The following is a 15,957-nucleotide window of genomic DNA, read 5'->3' on the forward strand; positions in this document are numbered from 1 at the left end:
CTGAGGTCTGTGTAAATGTATCGATTTATTGGTCTTGAGAAGATTGTTAAAACCAATCCATCTCTCCATTAATTGGGCAGGTTGGGCCTATACTCCCTGGAGTTCAGAAGAATAAGAGATGTATTTAAGGTGTCCAAGATTATAAGGGGGATTGACAAAGTAGACATGGTGAGAGTTATTCCGCCTTGTAGGCCAAACTAGAATATGAGATTTAATATGAGTTTCGGCATAAGGGGAGGCAGATTTACAACAGAGAATTGGGGAAATTGCACCTATCAAATTGTCGTGAGTCTATGGAATTCACTGCCTCAGAGTGTGGTACATGCAGGGACTTGAAGTAAATATAAGGAAGATGAGGGCTGATTATCAAATTGAAGGGGGTAAAGGGCTGTGGCGAATGGACTGATTAGTGGAGTTGAGGCCAATTTGCGATCAGCCATGATTGTATTAAATGATGGAACAGACTCTACGGCTAAATTGCCTACTTACATTGACACACTGGAAACATAGGTACCCACATCGGTGTTGTTCTCAATTGTTTCGTTTATGAATTAATTGAATAATTGATGTGAGTGGATATTTCACCGCACTCTTGAACTGCCCTCTGAACTTTGACTGAGTCACCCCATAAATAAATGTGTTTGTGCAGCAACTTAATATCTGCAACATAAATCCAACTTGTCGAAAGATATATAAAGAACCTTCATAATCTTTGGGATTTGTTCCTGTAATGCTATAATATAAGAACTCAATAACACGTATCAGCCACAGAAGTATGAAGCTGCCAGATATGGTGAAAAGTAAAATCATAGATTTCCGTCTGCTCTCCATTTCAGGGTCACTTCGATTCTCTCCCTTACTCTGACCCCTCAGTCCCTTACGAACTCGACTGGCTACTAAAATATGTCTGACTGTTAAAGCATTCAGCAATAAAATTGAAACAAATGGCAGCAATGGCGTCAGAACTGTATCAAACCAGTCGTATATCACCCATCCAATATCAGTAAAGTAACTTGGCTTTGCATTACAGCTCCATGGCACGTCGTTAATTATCCATCCAGGTTCAAGGGTAAAGTAGAAAGGAACGTTTTTGAAACAAAGCAGAATGCCAGTTGTCACGAGAATTACAACCACTGTTTTCTCAGTGCAATATTTAGTTTTCAGCTTCGGGCAACAAATGGCCACAAAACGATCAAAGGAGAAAGTCACAGTAAACCAGACAGAACAGTCTGTGGCTGCCCCAACCAGAACAAGAATAATTCTAAATACAGCCGTGGTATTCAGGAAAGTACCTGGGAAATAATAATAACTGATCCTTGAAAAAATGACATCAGTGATAATGACCAGTAGATCCGCCATTGCCATGGCCACCAGATAGCGAGTTGTGCAGTTGGAGAGGCCACATTTTCACCGAGAAAGGATCATAATTGCCACTAAATTAACTGTAGGTAGAGAAAAGGGGAAAATAAAAAGTAACAATTACTGACCAAATATTCTCAGTGTCTTCCCTTGAGAGGAAGTTTATTTTAACATCAAAATGTTGATGGATCTTGATCTTGTCAGACGTTGAACGATTTACTGCTTCTCAACCGTGACTTCAAATTGACAGATTTTGGCTCAGTGCAGCCCTTACTGCGGTCAGGGTGACACCAGCCCGCCAGCAGGCAGGTTGTCAATTTAAGATTTTAATGAGACTTGAATGCTCTTATATGATTTTTTAAGAGATTCAATGTTTGCAGACAGGTTTGCTTGTTAAGACCAATGCCAGATACAGGGAAATCCATTACTCATGATCAAACCTATGATCGGAATCAGACCTATCCGGGAGTGGACAATCATGAAATGGCATTGCCTGGGGAGGATGTACAGTTATGGGTGGAGATCATTAGCAACACTTCCTGGAATGCTGAATAATTGGTGCCTCTGAGCTCAGTGTCGCTCTGGGTTTGGGGAGCTGGGAATCGGGTATTCCTGCAGCCGGAACCATGTGGAGTTAATAAGGCGTAAGCAGTATCCAGTGACATTGGTGATCCCTACTTCAGCACCGAAGAGAACTCCTGAGTTTGGACACCCAACACTGCACCAGACCACCATTGCCTGTGCGTTAGACCCTCTATCGCAGAATGAAACAATTTATCCAGTAAGAGGAGGTCGCTTTTGGGAAACTCGCACCTTCTAGCATGATGGTCTGTCACACTTGTATACCGAGGTGGCCGAGAGATTAAGGCGTTGCACTGCAATTCCATTCTCCTTAGCTTGTGTGGGATCCAATCCGAGACTCATCCGTCAGCTATTTGATCTGTGTCCATATTGCGTCACTTTTTGAGGTTGAAGTGATGATTGGTTAATTGTTCGAAGGTTCACGGAACCAAGATGAAGTTTAGACAAAACGTTCAACAAGCTTCAGGGCTGAATAGTCCAGCATCATTCCATATTCCCATATTCCCAATCCAATGACAAAATCGAGCTGACAATCGATTGAAATCAGGACACGAACTTTGGCCAGGAGTTTGCCACCCATGGAAACATATGGTTTCAGAAGCTCCAAAAGAGACGACAGCTTCATTTGCGGCACTTGTGGCAGGTTTGTCATTCCAGAATCGGCCGTTCAGCAATGAAATGTAGCACAACAGATGATCTTACAGGACCTTAAGATGTAAGTGAAGAGGTTGGCTGTTCGGCCTATCGATCTGCCCCAGCATTCAATGAGATCATGACTGGTCTCATTTAATAATCTTCAACTCCACTTTCCCATCTTTGCCCCATGATCCGTGATTACTTACTGATTGAAAAAAAAATCAGTCTAACTTATCCTTGACGTACTTCACTATGCAGCTTCTAATGTCCTCTGCAGTAAAAGTAATTCCACGGATTCACTACCCTCTGAGGGAAGATGTTTTTCATCCTCTCTGTCTTAAATGGATAACCTATTACACTGAGATGATGCCATCTGGTTCTGGACTCCCGGGGAAGGGGAAAAAAACTTGTCGGCATCTAACTTGTCAAATCCCTGAGAATCCTGTATGTCTCAATAAGATCGCCGCTCATTCATGTAAACTCCAGTGAGTACAGGCCCAATCTAATCAACTTCTCCTCAGAAGAAAATCAATCCATTCCCCCGATAACCCTAGCGAACCTCCTCTGGACTGCCTCCAATGCTCACATACCTTTCTTTCGATAACATGAAAAAGATTACACTATTACAGGTTTGGTTTCATTAGTGCCGTGTATAGTTTTAGCAAAATGTTCCTATTTGTATGTTCCATTGCCTTTCAAAGAGAGGCTAACATTTCATTTGCCTTCTCTTTTAACTGCTGCAATTGCATGCTAGTTTTTCTTTAAATGCAGGAGGATGCCCCATCCCTCGGTGCTGTGGCTTTTAGCTCTCCATTGAAATAATACTTCGCTCATTTATTCTTCCGACCAAACTGCTTCACTTCACATTTTCCAAAATTATATTCAATTTGCCAAGATTTTGCCCACTCATTTCACCTGTCTCTATCCCTCTGTAAACTCTTTGCAACATCCTCATTAGTCGCCTTCCCCCTTTTTATTCCCGTCATCCTCAAACGTGGCAATAGTACATTCACTTTCCTCGTTGAAGTCATTCATAAATTTTGTAATTAAATGTGGCACCAGCACTGATCCTTCTGGCACTCCACCAGTTTGCGGGCTCTGTCCTCAGAATGTTCATCTTATCTCAATTCTCTGTCTTCTGTCAATTAACTAATCATCTATCCCTGCTAACATGCACGACAGGCTCTTATCTTATTAAATAATCTTTTGGCAAGCACGTTACCGAAAGCGTTTTTGAAAATTGAAGTTTATTACATTCATTAGTTCAACGTTATCTCACCTGCTCATTATCATCTCAAGTAATTCGACTAAAATTGGGAAGCATAATTTCCCCTTCATGAATCCATGCAGACTCTGCTTGATTATATCATGCATTTCTAAATGTTCTGCTATTTTCATACCTTAAATTGGGCTCTAATATTTTCTCAATGACCGATGTTATGTGTAATGTCCTATAATAATATATATTTGTCTCGGTCCCTTTTAGAATAAGGGTGTAACATTGGCAGGTTTCTAATCCTCTGGGACTATTCCAGTATGAAGAAAATGCTTGGATGATTATGGCCAGTGCATCCATTATCTCTGTAATTACTTTCTTTGATATGCTAAGATGCAACACATCAGACCCAGAGGTCTTATCAGGAATTAGCCCCTTTAGTTACAGTCCCTGGAATTCAATGATCAGACAATGTGGGACTTCAAGTATGTGTTCTGACGCTGATGGTCGGTGTGAACCCGGGACTGGTTTTTTTTCTCATTAGAGTGCAATTATTCAGTTAGTTCCACGTGGAGATGTTTCTGGTGGTGTCACTGCGTCAGGGAATTCAGATTTCTGCCTGTTACAGTACAAAGTGTTGTCTGCTTCGCAGAAGGAAAGCTCAGTGAGCTGGGCTAAGTGCCTGAGTTAGCACCCACACAAGCTTTACCTGCAGCCGAGAGCTCAATGACTGAAGAGAGATTTTGTCTTTCTAATGAAGATGGTGTAGGTTTAAAAACTTCCTGTCCTTCCTCTGATGATCTCCAGGCCTGTGGGTAACTTGCTGGGTGACAGGTGCAGTACTGCAGTGAGGAAAATGGAAAAGGGAATTGGGGCAATGACACAACGTTGTTTGGCTGCAGTGTTTCCGAATGGGGTTGTATTGACGCATTTGTTGAAGATCATTGATTGCATGCGATGATGGAGTAGACATAGGATGGTGACACATGTCTGTGAGCAGCCAAGTTTGAGGTTAGTGCTTCATGAATCTCCAAAATACACAGCTTTTTCGACGTCAAAAAATTCTATGTCCGTCAACATAGAACATAGATCATAGAACATTACAGCGCAGTACAGGCCCTTCGGCCCTCGATGTTGCGCCGACCAGTTGTACCAATCTAAAGCCCCTCTAATCTACACTATTCCAATATCATCCATACGTTTATCCAATAACCATTTGAATGCTCTTCATGTTGACGAGTCCACTACTGCTGCAGGCAGGGCATTCCACGCCCTTACTACTCTCTGAGTAAAGAACCTACCTCGAACATCTTTCCAATGTCTCTCACCCCTCAATTTAAAGCTATGTCCCCTCGTGCTCGCCAACACCATCCGAGGAAAAGGGCTCTCACTATCCACCCTATCTAATCCTCTGATCATCTTGTATGCCTCTATTAAGTCACCTCTTAACCTTCTTCTCTCTAACGAAAACAACCTCAAGCCCCTCAGCCTTTCCTCATACGATTTTCCCACCATACCAGGCAACATTCTGGTAAATCTCCTCTGCACCCTTTCCAACACTTCCACATCTTTCCTATAATACGGCGACCAGAACTGTACGCAATACTCCAAATGCGGCCGCACCAGAGTTTTGTACAGTTGCAGCATGACCTCCTGGCTCCGAAACTCAATCCCTCTACCAATAAAAGCGAACACACCGTACGCCTTCTTAACAACCCTATCAACCTGGGTGCCAACTTTCAGGGATCTATGCACATGGACACCCAGATCCCTCTTTTCATCCACACTACCAAGTATCTTACCATTAGCCCAGTACTCTGTATTCCTGTTATTCTTTCCAAAGTGAATCACCTCACACCTTTCCGCATTAAACTCCATTTGCCACCTCTCAGCCCAGCTCTGCAGCTTATCTATGTCCTTCTGTAACCTGCCACTTCCCTCCGCACTGTCTACAACTCCACCGACTTTAGTGTCATAAAGTCAACGGGAGCTTTCTTTTGTATTTTCTGGCATCTGGGTATCAGTGGAACTTCCAAAAATAGAACTGACAGAAATATCACAACAGCATTCAGGCACATGTTGCTGCGAGCTGCGAACTGCATTCATTGACCATATTGGCTGATTTTGGTGCTTCTTGTGATGAAATAGGAAGATGGCAGATTCGCGTCCTACCGCCATCGCTTTATACAGAAATCTGGTGGAAATTCCTGAACACTGAGTTTTCTCCCTTGTCGGCTGAAAGTTCTGCCATTTCTCCAAAACATCGCAGGACTATATTTCAGCATGTATTTTTTTTTTCATTCCATTCCCCCTCATCTTAGTATTTTAGCTCTTCACACATCTACAGTACATCAATACGTTGGATGATTTATTGATGTCCCAATTAGAACAAATTTGTTTTAAACAATCTATTGAATAAAATTCGGGAGTTCATATATCGAGTCGTTGCCACATTTGGTGCCCTGACAGATAAAGTAAACTTCATCATTCGAATCAATTGCGTGAGTTAAGCTATAGGAAAATGCAATATTTCATTATGTTTCAACTGTTCTGGAGGTGTTGAGTCCCTGGATGGTGACAGGTTGGTGTCTGTGAAAGTGTTGTTTTTCCTCTTCTATATCGGAAGGGGTTCCGGGTAGGAGTAAGGCTGTTTCTGGCAATTGAGGAAAGAATGAAAATGTTACCTGTGTTGGGAATATGGCCGGGGATAGGAAGCCATACTTGGTAAGCGCTTGAGCTGAAAATGTTGAAGGCTAACATGATGGATACAGAGAGTAATGAAGTTAGAGGTGAGGACAAGCGGTACTTCATTGTCCGAGGCAAATACAGGCCATTTGTAAACATAGGCGAGTTGGAAATTAGAAACTGATGATTGTTTCCAGTTCGAGGTGTAAGAATAAAACAGTAGCAGAACAGTCCTCAAAGTAGCTTAGAAATAATTGAAAGAGGGAAACAGAATACGTCTGGAATAGATAATGATCCACGTGTCCTAAGCAAAGACAACACTGCGGCTACGCATCGAGGCTCCCAAACCTAATCTACATGAAAGTAGTACGACAATCTTTACAACTGAGTTCCACACATACACTTCACAATAAGGTCCCTGTGAATGAATCAGGATTCAACATTTGCGGGAGTTTTCATTCCCAAACAAGAGCCGGCCGGGAATAGAGGAGGTTCAGCCGGAATATCAGTGGAATATAAAATATCTCGTCACAATTGGGGCGTCGGAATGTACCGGCAGGAGTTGATGGTGGGAAAGCTGAGGGGAAAATGGAGATTTGGACTATTGTTCTCCTTCATTTTTTCTCTTTGCCAATATTCCAAGCATTTAAGGACAGTTTGAGTCTCCAGGAATTCTGATCAAAGAGAGCTGGATGCACATGTGCAGAAAATATTAATGGCATTCAAGATATTCAAGTTGGATAGTGAGGATAACTTTGATAATCAGAGAAAGAATAAATCATTGATCTTGATGGACTTTATCCGCAACAAAATGAAAGGAATGCAGAGGGGTTAGCAGAGGAAAAATCAGTCCACATAATCTTATTAGAATAAAAAACAGTGTCAGAAAACTGACAGACAACCGATGATATTAATATATTTAAACTGAAATATATTGCAAATCCAATGAGCAGTTGCAAAACCTCAGTGGGAGGAAAGATAATGTAACCATCATTTATTTATGTAATGAAAAAGCATCCACAAGAATATAATATTTCAGAGTAAAATAAATTTTCCAAACAAAAAGTCATACTTTATCAATCCTACCATATTTTTTGCATAGTTGTCAGAAAGATTCGATAAGACAAGTAAAATGCAAGTAATGTAATTTGATTTTGTTTATGCTTCAAAGTTACTACATAGCAGTTTCTGGACGAGCACGCAAACAATTGAAGTCAGACTGCATTCCAGGCAGCGAGCTGGACAACAGAAGAAAAACACAGGAATTAAGGGTTAATCGAATTTACTTAGATTGTAAGAGGCATGGAATCTACCCTGATCACTATTTAGAAAAATAATATAGACTTGGGAGACAGATGCACAAGTTCCAACTTTGCCGATAGCTTTAATTGCCTGTCATTGACAGACTGTCAATTTCAGCAACCGTGAGACATAGTTTGTCAGTACCGTGCTTTAGAAGTTTCTAGGAATGACAATCAGGCTACGAAAACGTAATTGTATAGAGAATTTAAACGATGTGAAAATGACTGCCAGTCAATAATTGTAAACATCCGTGTCTGTCCGAACATTTTACGAGAAGACAGAATAATTTCAATAAATTTCGCATTATGCACACATTATCAAATATGGACAGAAATCTTGCTCTTTTTCGATTTATTTCTGCTGAAACATACAGAGAAAGCAGTCGGAAGTGATGCTCAGTCACCTGATCCAATGTTAGCTAGATAAACGGCTAACGTGAGTCCAGTTCGTGACCCACATTCATTGAAATTCTACAAAGACAATTTCTGCCATTAATACATAGCCAACGGAATGATGATTTCCAACCGGTCTCGTAGTGATGTCGTTTCCCTGCACTGCGCAAAAAACTGAGCGGAAGTGTTCCACTTCAATTAATGATACGCACTGAGTACAGTTCTCTAATGACGGGGACTCGCAGTACTGTACAGGCACTGGGCTGAACTATTCCCGTCCGATCAGTGATTCACGCTCAGTACAATTATATCATGACGGGTTCTCCCAGCACTCCGCATACAGTGGTCTGAAGTTTTCCACTCCAATCAGTGGAATTATGTAGGGACGCGTTCTCCCACCACTGCACAGGCAAGGATCTGAAGTGTTCTACTGCAGTTAGTGACACACGCTACATTTCTATGCTGAGATGTTTTTGCATAACTGCTGAGACACTGGGCTGCGTTGTTTCATCCCAGTAAGTGGCGCACATTCAATTCGCTAAAAGATAATGCATTAATGCGTTATCCCAGCTGTCAGATATTTTTCTCCGGTTAGGGACCAACAATCAATGCAGCTTTATGTTAACAGTCGGACCCTTTCCACATTTCCAAATCAGAAAGTGATAATGAGGAGTGTAGCAGGAGCTGCGCCGATCATTGTATCGAACCGTGAATTGTTCCCATTCTACTGGAAACCTCGCACTTTATTCACATTTCCTAAAAGCCTGTCACTGGAGAAGTCATTGTTTCGAATGATAACCAGCTCCAACTATCATTCATCAGCAATATTCACACACCTTGTTTTTGCCTCTATTTAAATAATGCCTGCTGACATCGAATGCAGACAGAAGAGTTAACGCCATTGCACTGAATTTGAGAATTTGTATTATCCATGGCACTGAAATAAAAATGTATACTTTGGTCAGATACATAAAGTTACAAAGAGCATGCACCTCCTAGTTATTTAAACAATGGCACAATTTAGAACTTTGTAGAATGCTACCCATGAATCAAGTCGTAGAGATATCAGTCACAGAGAAAATCTAAAGCAGCACCAGCTGTGACAGAGATTTCCCACCTCAGCGGCACGAATCACTTACCAGGGACGCCAATAGCAGCAATGAATGTGTAGTAAATTTTCTCGATACTGTCTATTGGTCGATGCATTTTGAGTGTGAAGTACACGGCTTCTTCGTGCTTCTGGCAATATTTCTGTATTAAGCTCGGAAGCTTTGTGCATTCTCTAATATTTCATGTATACCACGTGGGATCCCTTACGGGAAATAATGTTGCAAAATCGCTCAAAATATGTTTTTTTTTAATCGAGCGAACTTCAAGACAAGTTAATTCCCTGTTGTGATAGATCATATTTAGCGCTGGGATTGAATTGAACGCTTTAGATCATGTTAATTAACGAACACAAGATGAGACAATAGCAATGGCGTTGTTCACCGCAATGCCTCACATAGATTCAGTGGTGTCACTGACATTGTTGTGACCATTTTGGAATTCAAGTCCAAATATGAAAGTCTATCTGTCTCAGGGCTGTTCTACTGCACTGTATTACGTGACTGTTCTTGACACATTTCATCATTTAGTAATCAAACACCAAATGTTCAAGTACATTCAGCCGCGCCAGAGATCCTCTTGGGCAGCCTTTGGCCACATGAATCATGGATTCATAGAATCGCTACAGGACAGAAGGAAGCTGTTCGCCCATCGGCTCCCACTGACAATATTTCCAGCAGGCCCTACCCTGTCACCCCACGCATTTAATCTGGTAATCCCCCTCACACTAAGGGGCAATTTATCATCGCCAATCCAATTAACCAAACATACTCGGAGTGTGGAGGAAATCCGAGGACCCGGAGGAAACCCGGGCAGGCATGGGGAGAATATGCAACCTCCACCCAATTACCCCAGGCCGGAATTGTTCCCGGGTCCCTGCGCTGTGAGACAGCAGTGCTAACCACTGTGCCACCGGAGGCAAGAGAATGTCAGAGGGTCGTGGTATGAAAACTGAAGTCAAGTTCCTGGTCTGCCATGATTTTGCGCCCCCTTTCTTACGATACCAAATGAAACATCGAAAACGAGGCTTATCAAAGCGCGGAAGTCAAACATTAACCCTGTCTGCAGAAGAACTTATAACTTAAGTGGGAGGGCAGAAGCATCAACATCAGTGTCATCTCACAAGCCGGAACCCCAGCATTAAGAATATGCTTGTCCATCATCTGATTCCTGTGGCTCGGGAAATGCTTCCAATGCCAGGTACTTGGCACCTAAACCATGTAATCTTCTCACAGCTCAGTCAAGGAAGACACACCAGAGGATTGAAATTACAAATACAAGTTACAAAAGGTTGGGGCCCCAGCACAATTGTCCTGTTTGGGGCAGAACGCGTCACATCGGCCAATCAGAAAAAGAGCCATTTTTGCATTCTCCCTGTTTTCTGCCAGCCCAGTCTTTCATCCGAGTCAATATGAAACACACTACACCGTAAAATTTTGTATCCTGCAATAACCTTTGATGTGACATCTTACGAAATGTCTTCTGGGAATACAAGGAGAGACCAACTTCAGGTTTCCCAACCACAGCACATGCTACTTCTTCAAACAAAACTAGGCCGATTCTTCTCCATTATTTGAGTTTTGCTAAGTGTGCAGCTAGAACCTCCTTAACGGCTGATGCTAACACCATGCACATGACAAATGTCTACACAACTAGCCTATGGTGCCCTTTCTTTCTGACTCGCTCCCTTCTTGAATAGAGGGGTTATATTTGCCACTATTCAGTGTGATGGAACATATTGCAGATTCTGGGGAATTCTGGGAAATTAACACTACCGTACCCAGTATCCAATTAAACATCAATTCTAAGACTCCAGAATGATCTCCATGTGGACCCAAAGACTTGTCAGTAAGCAGCTTCACCAGCTTGCTCAGTGCAGTTGTCTTCGTGATTGTAATTTCACGAAGCTCCTCTCTCCATTCCACCTCCTGGTTTACAGCTATTGCTGGAAAGCATTTTTTGCATCGTCTGGAATGAAGACTCCTCAACTCCACCCAAACTGATTCTCCATTCTGATCTTCTGAAGCAAGAGCATTTTTAACTATTGCACCAAGTCATCCTTGATGATCAGGTTTACCCCCATCACCTTTCCCTCGGTTCCCATTCCCATCGAATTTCATAAACTCTGGAATATTCAGAACTCAAACCTTGGCACCCTGCCTCTCCGCCTCCGTCATCCTCATTCACATTAAATCACAATTCGCTCCTGCCACCAAGGGCCGCATCTTGAAGGTTGTTCTTCATCCCGATTTGCCGAGTAATGTAATGGAGTATTTGAGATTTTAAGAATATTGATTCAGAGAAAGAAACGATTTCTGACGGTTGGGAATACTGGACGAGTAGACATCGACATGAATAGACAGATTAGATTGTGGCCAAACTGCTCTTAATTCCTGAGGACACCGGATTTAGTTGGATAGACTACGTCCAAATGGGGACATGGAGATTCTTTTACCTTGATGAATGATGAGGATCTGAAATGCACTATTTGAAATATACGGAGGAGCGAGACTAATCTGGGATTTCAACCTGGACAGCAACCTGGAGATGGCAAAGGGCTTTGGAGTGAAATAGCTAAGCTTCTCTAAAAGAGACCAAGCCCAGACAAAAAGGACCTCATGGCCTTCAGCTGTGTTCGAAATGTCCTGTGTCTGTGTGCAGAAAAAATGTTCTATCACTTTGCGTGTGGTGCAGGATTTCAGTGTGAGCTAATTATCTATCTATCAGTCCGTGTGGATGTGTCTGAGTGAATGATTCTTCCAGTATCATTCTATCCTTTGTTCACAATTGTGATTTATTATTTATCTCCCAGTCTCTGAGATACTTTGTAAACCTGGATTCATTTGGCCCAGAACATACCTCATTGAACGTGGTGCATTTGTTCTAACTGGTAAAATGTTCGACACGATCCTCCAACTAGAATTCTTCAAGTCACATTTTCTGTTGATCTCTGAAATCCACTCTCTCTTATAACTTATCCAGCTTTCTCTTAATAGAGCTCGGCTAATTGTTTCCAATGCTCCAGCCGAAAGCAAATTGCAAATGTGTCTGACGCAATAGGAAAATAATTTAGTAATGATTCTACAGTGGAGTTACTGCTCACATCTCTATGCCTATCCTATCACATCCTATTATCAATTCCTCATACTGACCTTTTCCTGCAACACCGACAGTTAATGTGAATGTCTTCCCATTCTTTGCAGTTCTGGGTTGTGGCCAGTAGATGTCAGCACACTCGGGTAGAGCGAAGCTCACAGATCAGAGAGTGACCCAACACACAAGAATTGTTCACGGTGTATTGGGGGTGAGACGTTTAACAATACTAATGCTGGAGGTGGTTTTTTGTGAGTTTTTTTTGTAACAGGTAGTTGTTATCATTGTCTGTCCCTCGATTCGAGGATGACATTCACTCTGGGCCGTGAATTTCTGCCATGGGACTTCCTGTGAGTGAACAGGCCGATTCTCGGCCCACAGATTTTTCGAAACATGGGATAGGACGAAGTAATGGGATCTGGAGCGCAGGATTTGTTTCTTGTTACTTTCTTATCTGCCGGCATTCTGTCCCATCATTAGGTTCTTGTGACTCAAAGCGTGCTGCAGCTTGGCGAACAGGTATTAGCCATTTTGAACGATGAGTAACAAACTCATCTGAGTCATCAGCGTGAATGCTGCCTCGCTTCGACCTGGAGGATTTCGGGGTAACATTGCTACTGGAATTTCTCTCACACTCCTAGGCGTCACTGAAACTCAGTTAATTAGGTACAACGTTGTGTTAAAACCACCAATTCATTGAGAGGTAGAAGAGTGGATTACATTCTTATCTGCCCTTCTCTGCTTCAATTCATCCGTATAAAATCTCTCAAAATCTTTCACTAATTTAAAGCCCAGATTCAGGCCATCCCTAAGTCTTGTTATTACAAGAGATGAAAGATCCAACTGTCAATACTTTACTGGGCCTTTCTTTTTTTTCTTAATGATTCTTCTTTTTCTGGGCTTTGGTGCCGCCTGCAGGACCAGCATTTGTTGCCTTTCCCTAATTGCCCTCAAACTGAGAGTGGCTTGCTCGGCCATTTCAGAGGGCAGGTAAGAGTCACCGACATTGCTGTGAGTCTGGAGTCACATGTAGGCCAGAGCAGGTAAGGAGGACAGACTTTATCTAAAGTGCACTGGCGAACCAGATGAGGTTTTACAACAATCCACGGTTGTTTCAAAATCGCATCAAGTGAGACTATCTTTCAATTCCAGTTTGATTAAATCAGTGAATTTCAATTTCACCAGCTGCCTTGGTGGGATTTACTCCGTGGCACCAAAGATTAGTGTGGGCATCTGGATTACCCGCCCAGTGACGTAACCTTTCACCCCTGTGAACAAAAACAGTTAATTCAACTCATTATTAAACCTCTTCCTGAGGAGATTAGTATTCCCTCCATAGAAATGTATTAAATTCTTTGGCAGAAATACTTTTTTTCTGGTTGAGAGCATCAATAATTTATCAAGATTAAGCAGATATTGTGGAGCTGTTCGGAGTTAAACCAAATTATAGGAAATGAATAAACAAAATAAGAAGGAAATGTAAACTGTGAAATAGCCCTGCTGACTTTCACCTCGGTTTTTAGGAAGTTCCACCAGATTTCTGTTTAAAGCGACCCTGAAAGGACTCGAATCTGCAATCTTCTGATGTCCCCGTTGTCATGCTCACCCAAGTCAGGTGCCTTACCCATTCGGGCACGTGGTCAACGCGTCCGCCTCCGGGGTGAGTCTTAGCTCCATGTGAGATTTCCAGATACCAGAAAATTCAAGGGACATCTCCAGCTGCTGTAAGATTCCAGCAATCTTTACTCAGTAACACCACCAGAAACAGCTCCACAAAGATCTAACTGCAGGATTATAGTGTAGTGGGGAAATTCAAACTACTCCGGGCTCCACAGGAGACCAGTAGCCACGAGAACACACCCCATTCAGTACATTGAGTTACAGGAGCTGTATCTAAAGGAGCTCACGTCCGATAAGTTTCCTGGGTTTGATAACTTTCATCCAAGGATATTAAAGCAAGTAGCTATAGAGATGGTGGAAAGAATTGTAAAAATCAAATACATAAACCCGGAAGAGGGCGGTGCGCTTGGAGAAGATGTTCCTCTGGAGAGTTGGTGCAGAGTCGATGGGTAGATGGCCTCCTTTTCCACTGTAGCGATTCTGTGGATTATGATGTAGGAAAATGTTAAGTGAAGCACTTTGGTAGGAAGAATGAATGAGCTAAGAAATATTTAAATGGATAAAGACTGCAGAAAACTCAGGAAAGATATATTGGCATTGATAGCAATCCAGAGAAAGTTCACTAAGTTATTCCAGAGTGTGGAGGGATTTTCTGATGAGGAAAGGATGAGTCGATTGGGCCTATTCTCATTGGAATACAGAAGAAGGAGAGGTGACTGTACTGAGACAGGTAGGATTCACAGGGGACTTAACAGGGTAAATGCTGAGAGGTATTTTTCCCCTTGTGGCAGAGTCTAGGACCAGAGCGCATAATCTCAGAAAAAGGAGGTCTGCCTTTTAAGACAACATGAGGTGATTGTTTTTCTCTCATTGAATCCCCACTGTGCAGAAGGATGCCATTTGTCCCATCAAGTCAGCACCTGCTCTCTGACAATGTATTTGATCCAAGCTCTCTCCCCGGCCCTATTCCCATAATCACAAACATTTGACATGTCCAATCCATTTTACAAAAACGTTAAATCTTAAAGTCGTTTCATTATCCTTCAGTCATTGCCTTGGAAATGCTTTTATTTTTGAAGCACACGCAGATAAATAAATCTTCGATGGAGAATAGAACCCAGGTCAACAACAGATGTTTACAAGGCATCTATAGTCACCAGTACAAAACCATCGCTCGCCCTGGCTGCTGTGTGTGAATCTATGGAACTATTTATCCAGCGGGCTGCAGCGGTTATTTCACTAAGTCTTTTCAAGTTTGAGGTAGACGATTTTAATCTGTAAGGGAATCTAGGTTTATGGGGGAAAATAAAGTAGTATCTTATCTCTGATCAGTCATGATCTCACTGAATGTTGGAGCAGACTCAATGGGCCGAATGGCCCACCTCTGCTCCTCCGCCTTCTGATTTTAAGAGATTATCTGCTGCGTTCCTTTTCATTGCGCAACTGCGATTCTGGAAGGATAAAATCTGCCACTAGTACCCTAAATGAAGCTGGCGCCTACTTTGGAGCTTCTGAAACCATGAGTTTCCATGGTGGTAAACTCCTGCCCAACGCAGGTGGCCTGATTTGAACGGATTGTCAGCTGATGTTGCTAGTTGGGCTTGTGGCGCAAACGTAGTTCATCTGGCTCCAAATCCAGTCAAGCTCATGGACTTTTCCTACAGTTGATTTCTGGATTTTGTATCTGGATTAACTTCATTCTGTGGGCGTATTCCCGAAATAATGAATTTCGAGACGATGAATGAAATGATATGTGCCGGCTGCTTTCGGATTACGCACTCAGTTTATATTTTTGCAGTTTTATATCTGAACAATGTGTCAGGATGTAATGTGTCCATTGTTCCTAAAATTAAAGCAAGGTCCACAGTCCCAGATTATTCTAGGCAACATCAAAGGGGAGAGTTGACTGGTGGTGATTTAACCGGAAGATTCACACCTCAGGCGAGGAGCAAGGTTGAGAAGCCA

The 15,957-nt window shown here is 42.3% G+C and overlaps 1 pseudogene; it reads right to left on the bottom strand.

The window, feature by feature from the left end:
* Positions 1-531: 531 nt before the first annotated feature.
* Positions 532-9,378, bottom strand: LOC144482212 (putative G-protein coupled receptor 139; annotated as a pseudogene).
* Between the last annotated feature and the right edge of the window lie 6,579 nt (positions 9,379-15,957).

Source organism: Mustelus asterias, unplaced genomic scaffold, assembly GCF_964213995.1.
Source record: "Mustelus asterias unplaced genomic scaffold, sMusAst1.hap1.1 HAP1_SCAFFOLD_35, whole genome shotgun sequence".
Taxonomy (NCBI): domain Eukaryota; kingdom Metazoa; phylum Chordata; class Chondrichthyes; order Carcharhiniformes; family Triakidae; genus Mustelus; species Mustelus asterias.